Source organism: Cetorhinus maximus, chromosome 4, assembly GCF_964194155.1.
Source record: "Cetorhinus maximus chromosome 4, sCetMax3.hap1.1, whole genome shotgun sequence".
Taxonomy (NCBI): domain Eukaryota; kingdom Metazoa; phylum Chordata; class Chondrichthyes; order Lamniformes; family Cetorhinidae; genus Cetorhinus; species Cetorhinus maximus.
The window spans coordinates 68,492,071-68,503,955 of NC_135882.1; the positions used below are offsets into that span (position 1 = coordinate 68,492,071).

At 42.2% G+C, this 11,885-nt stretch overlaps 1 protein-coding gene across 1 annotated transcript in view; it reads right to left on the reverse strand.

Annotated features, from left to right (window-relative positions):
* Positions 1-11,725: 11,725 nt before the first annotated feature.
* The window catches only part of zfhx4 (zinc finger homeobox 4), a 249,213-nt gene continuing 249,053 nt past the window's right edge, over positions 11,726-11,885 (reverse strand). The window contains exon 10 of the mRNA XM_078540278.1: positions 11,726-11,885. This exon is cut by the window's right edge and continues 3,965 nt beyond it. The gene's annotated coding sequence lies outside the window, so the exon portion shown is untranslated.

The following is an 11,885-nucleotide window of genomic DNA, read 5'->3' on the forward strand; positions in this document are numbered from 1 at the left end:
ACACTGTGAATATATCTACACCACATGGGTTGCAGGGCTTCAAGAAGGCAGCTCACCCCCCACCTTCTCAAGGGCAATTAGGAATGGGCAATAAATGCTGGCCTAGCCAGCGATGCCCACATCCCATGAATGAATAAAAAAAAATGAAAAATTCTAGGTCTCATTTATATCCTGCTGACCCATACTCCACCTGTTCTGGGCAGGAAGCTGGCAGGAAAGGCTATAAAATTTCATGACCGGGGAACTATACACCGGCAACAGGGGCAGGATCTGCAGCTGGGCCTTCCTATGATTGACTATGTTGAGGTGAATTTGCATTTTGAGTTTCCTTGCTGCCAATCCACTTTTAATAAAATTTGTTACCCTCCCCTAATTCTATACCCCTTAATTTTTCCAAAGTGGTACCTTGCCAAAGGCTTTCTGAGAAATCCATGCACACCCCATCCACTGCATTTCCCCTATCTACCATATATTTTACCTCCTTAAAGGACTCTATCAGTTTTTTTTGAAGTGTAATCTTTTCAGATATCTAGGTTTTTAAAATTCTGATTATTACTTTATATTCATCTAGATATTTAGGAACCTCTCCCTACCACTTTACCCAATTTTAACATCAGAGATGGTAAAATAGCTGACCTGTGCTCTATCTTCCTTTTTAAATGAAATATTACAATGGCCGCTCTGCAGTCCTCTGGAACAGATCCACTCTCGACAGAGCTTTCGCTATTTCTTCCTCAATTTCTGTTAGTGTCCTTGGATGTCTCCTTTAGTTCAACAACTTCTCCAACATTTCCCTTTAGTTTATTACAACAGTAGGACAAAGGGACATAAGTTCAAACTAGCAAAAGAGAAATTTAGGACCAATATCAGAAGTACTTCTCACAGAGCGTGATTGACATGGAGTAATTTAAGAAACTAAAAAAAATTTAAATGAGGGGAATGTAGGGTATTTCTGGATGAACTAAGAAACGTCTTACAAATCCACAAGGTGACTCCAGGCCAAGGAAAGCAATTCCCAAGCAAAACACAAGACAGTAGTAGACCATGTCAATGCTGTGGCGCAAGCAGTGTTCCAGCAATCACTGTGCAGTACTTTCACTGCAATCACATGGGGCACTATGGAAAGATGTGTGAGTCCAAAACCTCAAGACATGCAGAGGATCCAAAATGAGCCCATGAGATAGATGAGCTACACCAAGAAGAAGTCCAAGAATGCTTCTTTCGATTCACTGTTATTGATGATCTGCCAGTGTATGAAGATCAGTTGGGCATTCCTGTCTCACTCCGGCCAGTGATTCTACACCGAATCCACCAAAGCCACTTGGGCTTCACAAAGTGCAGAGCATGAATCCAGTCTGCAGTGTGGTGGCCAGGAATATCAAGAGCAATTGAGGTGATTTTAAACTGCCAGGTGTGTGCGCTGCACAAACCAGTCCATGGGTGCCCCTTATCCCCAAAGATTTCCCTACCAGACCATGGGAACTTTTGGGAATGGATCTATTCCTATAAAATGGCAAGTCCTTCCTCCTCATTGTTTATTTCTTCTCTTGGTGGATTGAAGTGAAGTGTTTACACATAATGACCACAGAATTGGTCATTAGGCCATCGAGAGAAATCTTTGCAATCCATGGCATTCCAGACCAGGTGGTGCCCGACAACAGCCTGCAATTCACTCATGAGCACTTCACTCATTTTGCCAGCAATTACGGGTTTCAACACCTCACCAGCTCCCAAAGGTATCCACAATCTAACGGTGAGGCAGAAAGTGGCGTTTGCACTATTAAAACCCTCTTGAAGAAAAATGATGATTTTCCAACTGTGCTTTTGACATATAGATCCACCCCAGTACAATGTGGATTAGTCCCATCAGAGCTGCTGATGGGCAGAAAACTTTACACTCAACTTCCCATGCTGCCGATGAAATTAATCCCTGGGTTGGCTGTCAGGGACTATCAGGAGATTCAGGACCGAAATCAGTCCAACAGACAGCGACAAGCTTCCACTTACAATAGGTGGTACTGTACTAAAAACCTGCCCAGGCTAAACAAAGGTGTCAAGGTTTGGATCAGGGATCTTGACAGAGAAGGTGTCATTGTCCTGAGTGATGAAGATCAACAATGTTCTTACTTGATATATACCCCAGAAGTCTTCTCCTCATTCCTCATGGCAAACCTCCTTTCATACATTTGAGTGAATCAGAAGTAGAAACCCAAATGATGGAAATACCAAGTACAACTTCAACACCAGACCAATAGAATCGGCCCAAAACAGTCAAGACTGCCACTCCTCCAAACTCAGCGACTTAGATTTCTCGTCTAAAGGTACCTACCAGAAGCTGCTGTTGGCATCAGGTTTTGAGAACATTGTGGTCTTGGAGAGTTTGGTCAAGTTGTCACCCACTGAGGACATCAGGTGGATTTACCTCGCCACTGCCTTGTTGAATTGTGTCAGGTTGATACTGATGCCAATGGACCCGTTTGGCTTCAGAACTGGGACCATCCTGAAACACCATTCTGTCGGCTGAGTGAAGAAGATGACCCCCATCTTGGTCATCTCATCAAGCTGCTTTTGTACTTGCTACATAAACGGCTGCAGTATTTTCCATGGTGCAAACAAGCACATGGGTTTGGCATTGTTTTTCAGTGTTATGCTGTATGCAGCCTTAAATTGCCCCAGGCCATGGAAAAATTTTGGAAAATCCTTTTTAAAATTGGGACTAGATCCTTGCCGGTTAATTTTGTCAATGTTATGGATGAGGTCGACACAGGCTTTCTTGCTCAGTAGATAAAATTCTTGGTTGTGGAGCACATATAACGTTGCCCATATTTGTTTGTTTTTATATTGGAGCGTTGCTTGCAATGTACCTTTGACCTGGAGCTTGATGTCTCCCATCCATATAACTGTGTTGTAGGCAGCTTCAGACATTGTTTCACTAGCCACGGTTCCTTATCAGACAGGAACATCACATTGGCTCCTGTGTCTAACTTGAAATTTGTGAAGTGACCATTTACAGATACGTCAGCATTCCAAAACATGAATCTGGGATCCTTAATTTCTTGAAAGAAGTTTTGTTGGATGTCTTGGTGTGGCTCTTCTATCTCATGGACTCATTTTGGATCCTCCGCACATCTTGAGGTTTTGGATTTGCACATCTTTCCAAAATGTTCCATGCGATTGCAGTGAAAGCACTGCACAGTGATTGCTGGACACTGCTCACAACTGAGAGGTCCTTTGGCGTCACAGCACTGACATGCTCTCCCATCATCTTGTGTTTTGCTTGGGTCTTGTTTTCCTTGGCCTGGAGTCACTTTGTCTTTTTGTTGTTTTATCAACTGGACTGTTGGGGTTGCTCCATACCACAGTTTAACTTAGCCGCAAAAAATGGATTGGCTTTTCTGGCGGTCTTCCAATTGTCTGATGAGTTGGATGGCTTTTTCCAAAGTCAGAATTTCTTTAGACTGGAGCACATTTGAAAAAGTGTCATTGGCCACTCCTATTCCGTCTCTTATGAGCTCCAGCTTAAGGTCACCAGTCACAGTCTTTAGCCAATCTGTATAATTTATTTATGAAAGAGCCTACAGGTTCTCCGGGTGTTTGGACTCTAGTTAAATTTTGCTTGCTCCAAAGTTTTATTGCCTCAGGTTAAAGTAGGTGTCAAAGGAATTCATGACCTCTTCAAAGTTTTCCAAAGATTCATTTATTCCTTTTATGGCAATTATGTCATCAGCTATTGGAACTACTGAACATAATAGCATCTTCACTTGTTCAGCCTTTGTTTTCTTATCCAAGCCCGATGCTATCATATATCTTAAAAATCTTCTTCTCCATAATGCCCAATTTTGCACCGGGTCTGGCTCTTCCATTTGCCTTAATTGATCTGACAATGTTGATTTACCATCATGGCACAGTACAGCTTTAAATTTATTTTTTTTAAATGGCACCACTGTAATAATTTTTTTCTTCCTGTGCTTGTCAGGATTTGACGGGCTCTTGCCGTGACGGAGTTGTTTTAAACTTCAGCGATTCTGCAGAAGATCTTTTGAACAAATCATTTTGGCCAGCAGGTTGCTTTCCTGAGCTTGAAGAATTGAACTGAAGCCAATTTTTTGCTCTGACTTCTCCTTAATTTTTTTTTTGTTCAGGTGTGGTTGCCATGCGTTATGGCGCTGACTCTGGATCCAGGCCATTGCGTTCAAGCCGTGCTCGTTAAACAATTGGTCTGCCAGTTCTGCCTGATTATTGCACTGAATTTCAAAGCTTTTTTCAGCCTTCTTTTGCAATCTGACTAGGTCCTTTGACTGCTTTCGATTGGGTCTCACAATTGACCCCCATGTGCTCTGGTGGAGCTCTCTTACGCTGCACAGTGGATCTTTCTTCTGCCCTTCAGCCTCCACGCCTGTAATGGAACTTCATAGGTGATCTCCAGCTACGTATTCGAGGTCTTCAAGTTGGGCGCACTTCTCTCAGATCAGACTGCAGTTTCTTTATTTCTTCATTCTTAGGGACTTTGGGGTCCTTCACCCAATGCCACCATGTTGTAAGGTCACATGTTGTCTTATGAAGAGGTCTAGAGGCTTGTATGGTTGAATAATAACTGTTTATTAATAACAAATAACTATTTACATATATACAGGATACAGTCCTGACTAGGTGCTATCTTCATGCTGACTTCTACCAGACTCACTACTACACGCTACCACTCCCATGTGACCCTGTACATCATAATAGGGAGGTACAGTTTTCCCAGTCCCACATTAACCCTTACAGTCCCGAACATCCTAATACTACACCAGCCTCAGCAGTGTCCACCTCTCCCATTGAGGCATCCATTCATCCAGTGCTGCGGGCCCTCCTATTTGGCCTTCCTCTAGCTATTCTTAATTGGATGGCAGATGCAGAAGAAACCTGTTATTTGGTCTTCCGGAAGATTTCCTCCTGTTGGCAGAACTCTGACACATGTGGGTTTGGAACCTGGAAATGTTCCTGGCGCCTGAAGTTTTTCAAAGGTTAAAAGATACCTGAGATTGGCAGTGTTTAAGTTACTTTTTCATAGCATGCTAATGTTATATTACCACACGGACATGTAAAGCATTAGTGTCACATTCTGCTGTCTCCTACATGTTATTATTAATATATTTAAAGTAAGAAGATTAACATCTTTGTTAAAATAGTGAATAGTGGATTATCATAAAAAAGCATTAAATATCTGTTCATTAAGATCACAAACACTAACTGCTAAGTTATAGCTTTTATTAGATACGCAATTGCAAATTTATGATTGAAATAGTGACATTTTAACTTCGTAGCTAACAGAATAGATTTCTATTTTCAAACGCTATTACTTGGCCAAAGAATGCCTTTTAATTCTACACAAAAACTGCATATTCATCAATAACAAATATTCAATCATACCTGAATAAATTACTGAAAAGTGACTGAGCGAAGAAATATATTTCAAAGATCATTATCATTAGAATATGTAATTTGCAAGGGAGCAACAAATTCGTCTGGATAGGGGAGGGGGAGGGGGAGGGGGCATACTGGTAATGTCACCAGACCAGTAATTCAGAGGCCCAGGCTATTGCTCTGGGGACATGAGTTCGAATCTCATCACAGCAGCTAGTTAATAAATCTGGAATTAAAAAGTTAGTCTCAGTAATAGTGACCATGAAACCATTGTTGATTGTTATAAAAGCCCATCTGGTTCGCTAATGTCCTTTAGGGAAGGAAATCTGCTGTCCTTACCTGGTCTGGCCTACATGCAATTCCAGACCCAAACTATTAAATGCCCTCTGAAATGGCATTAAACCACTACAGAAAAGTCAAAAAGAAATAAAACCAGGCAGACCACCTGACTTAGGCACTGGAAATGACAATGGCAAACCCAAACCCTGCAAAATCCTCCTTACTAACATCTGGGGGCATGTGCCAAAATCAGGAAAGCTGTTGCACAGACTAGTCAAGCAACAGCCTGACATAGTCACACTCACAGAATCGTACCTTACAGAAAATGTCCCAGACACCACCATCACCATCCCTGGGTATGTCTTGTCCTGCTGACAGGACAGGCCCACCTGGGGTTGTAGCACTGTGGTAAACATTTGGGAGAGATTTGCCCTGGGAGTTCTCAACATCAGCTCTGGACCCCATGAAGTCTCATGGCATCAGGTCAAACATGGGCAAGGAAACATCCTGCTGGTTATCACTACTGCACACGCTCAGCTGATGAATCAGTACTCCTCTATGTTGAACACCACTTGGAGGAAGCACTGAGGGTTGCAAGGGTGCAGGATGTACTCTGGGTGGGGGACTTCAATATCCATCACCAAGAGTGGCTCAGTAGCACCATCATTACCCGAGTCCTAAAGGAAATAACTACAAGACTGGGTCTGTGACAAGTGGTGAGGGAACCAACAAGAGGGAAAATCCTACGTGGCCTCATCCTCACCAACCTACTTGCTGCCGATGTATCTGTCCATGACAATGTTAGTAGGAGTGACCACCTCAAGGTTCTTGTGGAGATGAAGTCAAGCCTTCACATTGAGGATACCCTCCATCGTGTTGTGTGGCACTACCACCGTGCTAAATGGGATATATTTCAAATAGATCTAGCAACTCAAAACTGGGCATCCATGAGACACTGTGGGCCATCAGCAGCAGCAAAACCGTATACAACCACAATCTGTAACGTTATGGCCCGGCAGATTCTCATTCTACCACTGCCATCAAACCAGGGGATCAACCCTGGTTCAATGAAGAGTTTGCACCAGAAGCAGCACCAGGCATACCTAAAAATGAGATGTCAACCTGGTGAAGCTACAACACAGGACTACTTTCATGCCAAAAAGCAAAAGCAGCATGCGCTAAGATAGAGCTAAGCAATCCCACAACCAACAGATCAGACCTAAGCTCTGCAGTCCTGCCACGTTCATTCATGAATGGTAGTGGACAATTAAACAACTGGCAGGAGGAGGAGGCCCCACAAATATCTCCATCCTCAATGATGGGGGTGTCCAGCACACCAGTACAAAAGACAATTCTGAAGCATTTGCAACAAACTTCAGCCAGATGTGCCAAGTGGATGATCCAACTTGGCCTCCTCCTGAGGTCCCCAGCATCATAGATGCCAGTCTTCAGCCAATTCAATTTGCTCCACATGATTCAAGAAGCGGTTCAAGAAGGCAGCTCACCACCACCTTCTCAGGCAACTAGAGATGGGTAATAAATGCTGGCCCAGCCAGTGAAGCCCACATCCTGTGAATTAATTTTTAAAAATCAATAAATGGCTGGATGCACTGGATACTGCAAAGGCTATGGACCCTGACAACATTCCAGAACTAGCTGTGCTCTTAGCCAAGCTGTTCCAGGACAGCTACAACACTGGCATCTAGCCAGCAATGTGGAAAACTGCCCAGTTATGTCCTGTCTACAAAAAGCAGGATAAATCTAACCCAGCCAATTACCACCCCATCAGTCTACTCTCAATCATCAGCAAAGCGATGGAAGGGGTCGTTGACAGTGCTATCAAGCGGCACTTACTCAGCAATAACCTGCTCACTGATGCTCACTGTGTGTTCCGTCAGGGTCATTCAGCTCCTTACCTCATTACAGCCTTAGTTCAAACATGGACAAAAGAGCTGAATTCGAGAGGTGAGGTGAGAGTGACAGCCTTTGACATCAAGGCAGCATTTGACTGTCTGTGGCATCAAGGATCCCTAGTAAAACTGGAGTCAATGTAAATCAGGGGAAAACTCTCTACTGGTTGATGTCATACCTAGCACAAAGGGATATGGTTATGGTTATTGGAGGTCAATCATCTCAGTCCCAGGACATCATTGCAGGAGTTCCTCAGGGTAGTGTCCTAGGCACAACCATCTTCAGCTGCTTCATCAATGACCTTCACTCCACCTTAAGGTCAGAAATGGGAATGACTGGCACAATGTCCAGGATCATTCGCAACTCCTCAAATATGGAAGCCGTCCGTGCCCCTATACAGCAAGACCTGGACAACACTCAGGCTTGGGCTGATAAGTGGCAAGTAACATTTGCGCCACACAAGTGTCAGACAATGACCATCTCCAATAAGTGAGAATCCAACCATCTCCCCTTGACATTCAATAGCATTACCGTTGCTGAGTCCGCCACTATCAACATCTTGGGGGTTACCATTGACCAGAAACTGAACTGGACCAGCCATTTAAAAACTGTGGCTACAAGAATAGGTCAGAGGCTGAGAATTGTGTGATGAGTAGCTCACTTCCTGACTCCCCAAAGCCCGTCCACAATCTACAAGGTACAAGTCCGAAGTTTGATAAGAACATAAGAAATAGGAGCAGGAGTAGGCCATGATGGAATAATCTCCACTTGCCTGGATGAGTGCAGCTCCAATAACACTCAAGAAGCTTGACACCATCCAGGACAAAGCAGCCTGCTTGACTGGCACCCAATCCACAACCTTCAACATCCACTCCCTCCATCACTGATGACAGTGGCAACAGCGTGTACCATCTACAAGATGCACTGTAACAACTCACCAAGGCTCCTTCAACAGCACCTCCCAAAACCATGACCTCTACTACCTAGAAGGACAAGGGTAGCAGATAGATGGGAACACCACCACCTGGAAGTTCCCGTCCAAGCCACACGTCATCCTGATTTGGAAATATATCGCTGTTCCTTCACTGTTGCTGGGTCAAATTCCTGGAACTCCCTCCCTAATAGCTCTCTGATTGTACATACACCACATCCACTGCAGCAGTTCAAGAAGGCAGCTCATTTCTACCTTTCCAAGGGCAATTAAAGATGGATGATAAATGTTGGCCTAGCCAGCGATGCTCACATCCCATGAAATAATAAATAAAAATATCCAATACACAGAATATAATTTCTTAAAATTTTGGAGACTAAAAACATTATGGCAGATACGCATTCTCCTTTACTGTTAGGAACAGACTGTCTTGAACAGCTGTCATAATTACTCATCTTCCCCAACTGAATAACTCAACTGAAGCACAAAGGGGTTATTGAGTCTGGTCGTTTAGTATAATGGCTATATTATTGGACAAGTAATCCAGGGAGCATGAATTCAAATCACAGCATATGAATATGAATTAGAGTTTTAAATATCTGGAGATAGCTGGTATTGGTAAAAATAACAATGAAGCAGCCAATCAGATAGTTGTAAAAACCTAAATAATGTCCTTTAGGGATGGAAGCCTGCTGTCCATAGCCAGTCTAGCCTGTATGTAATTCTTGCTCCCCACTAGAGTAGTTGACCAGCCAGCCATTCCATTGCATCAAATCACTACAAAAACTAACAGTTAAAAAAATATTCTCAGGAATATTAGGAATGGACAATAAATGCCAGCTTTGCCAGCAATCCAACAACCCAAAAAGAAGTTCGAAAAATTCATGAGTACCTGAATAAGGATTTCTGGTGCTGGAAAATTTTGTAATTTGTAGCTATCTTGAGGCTTTACAAAGAATTTGTTGTTTCGAAGATACTAAAGTACTGAAAGGAAAAGAACAGGTTTGATTGAATAGAAATCATCAACTTCATATCTGTACTGCTCTACAAAATTGAGTGCAGACTGAAAGATTAATGATCTTGACCTTTAGTCTCTTGACCTTCTTCCTTCAATCATTCATCCAAGTCAGGCTGTAACAAGGAAACATTGGTAGAATTTGCAATAAAAAAAGTGCAATAACAAGAAATTTTAAAAAACTTGCTCAGAATTTAAGTATTGTCTCTTGAGGCAAGCACAACAAAAACAGGTCTACAAATGTACAGATTTTCCAGTTGTAAATACTGCCAATAATAGCTTTTGATTTGATTAAACAACATTTTGTCACTTACCTGCTGCTTTATTGAGGGTTTCACTTATTCTATTAAAGTTAAATGTCAAAAGTTCAGAAATATTGACTGTCTGAATTACTTAATGTACAAGAAACTGTCTGCTTTTTCTAGGTAGTCATTGTTTATGACCGTGATTGAATAGTACGCAGAGATTATAGAACTATCAACTGGGGTGGCTGCAAGAAGCTGCCAGTTTTGGTAACTATGAGAGAACATGAGCCACAATTCTGTGGCCATAGTGTACTTTGTCTTCATCGGTGGTTTATTTTATATGATGTTATATTTTTAAGGGAGGGAGGTCTTGCTATTTACTAAAATGCTCCACTCTACTGATAAATGTGGTAAATAAATATTTGCGATGGTAGAAACCTCAAGGCATTTTTACTATTACTTTACTTTTACTAAATTTTCACTTGTCCAAGGGTCAGTCAGGAATTCATGATGAATTTGGAGTTTAGAATTTCCATATATATTGGGGAGTTTGAACTCCACAGCAAGTCCATGACACCACTGGTTGATTCCCTGCCTGAGTGACCTCTAGTTGGGCAGGAAACCAATTAGTGAAGACTGCAGGAGCAGGCAGGTCCATGTTTTGGGGCGGGGGAAGTGTCTTGATTTGGGAGTCGACTGTGAAAGATGAGACTCCATTGGGGAGAGAAGGGGGATTGATCATGTGGGCTGTCAGGCCTGGGAAGAGAATCGGAAGTCTCATTTTCAGGGAGGTTGGGTCCCGGGGTTTGGCTGGGGGACAGAGGGGAGATCGGAAGCCTATGCTGGGGAAGTGGGAGATATCGAAGGCCTCTTTGTAGGGGATATCAAAGGCCAAAAATGGGGCAGTGAAATTGGAGGCCTCGGGGTGGGGGGAGGTTTTTGAGGGGGTGCCCGATTGTGGAGACTCCTCAGGCATGGACCTGGATTCAGGAGGTAGATGTAAAGACATTCACCTCCTGAAGTGATCATGTCTCTGCCTGGATGAAGTTGCTGAGTTTCTGACAGTCAGGAAACCTGACTGACAACGGTTAAAGTTGAAAAGCTGAATGACAGTGAAACTCAAGGCCTCCTTATATTTAAAAGTACCAACCCGCATCCTTGGAGTGGATTGGTTACCTCTCCCACCTTCCAGCCTCAGTTAAAGCCAGAAATGGCTGCATTGGGGGTGGTTTTGAGTTGGAAAATAGATTTCTCAGACCAGCCCTAACCCGACCCAAAACTGCCTGCTTTTCAGGCTAAAATTCTCCCCATTAAATCACCGAGCAAACTATTTCTTTGTTGCATGGAGCATTCAGAGCTTTTGCAGACCAGAAGTCTTTGATCTGTAGAAAATAAAGTAAAACCCAGAGTGAAAAAACAGTAAAAACTGGGAAATAAAAATACTGGCCTGAACTGGTCTTGTATACCTTAAAATGGAACACCAGTAAAAACTGGGAAATAAGAGTACTGTGAAGTCATTTAGGTCACATAAGGAGAGCAGGTATTTATAAATGTTTTTTTGTTTGCTGTATCTTTTAATGATACATGTATTTAATTAACTAAATGTTGCAAAAGTATCTAAGTGAAAAGGATTTATATTGCTCTGACAAGGGGTCCAGATCATATGATAAATTATCCTGAAACAGAGCGATTGGAGTTTCCCAAATACCTAAAAATATTTTATGTTGCAATCTAAATGTATTGGTTGAACTTTGAACTTTCCAATAACTTGAACAATTTTACATGTTATTGAAGGGAGTCATAGCAAAATATGATGTAATCAAGTGAGTTTCTTAACCATGTGACTTGTAGAATTCTAACAGTTTTATTATTTTGTGTGTATATTCTCATAAACTAACTTCTAATGTCTGTATGCAGAGCACAGGACACTAGACAAGATTTGCAGATACAGTTTTTAATGTATCACAATGAGCAACAAACATACTTGATGAACTATTTCCAGAAGAATAAGTTCAGATACCATCTACAATAAACGTCATTTCAACTATGACAACAGGTCTGTGACAAAATAAAAAATGTTTTCAAAACCATGTTATTT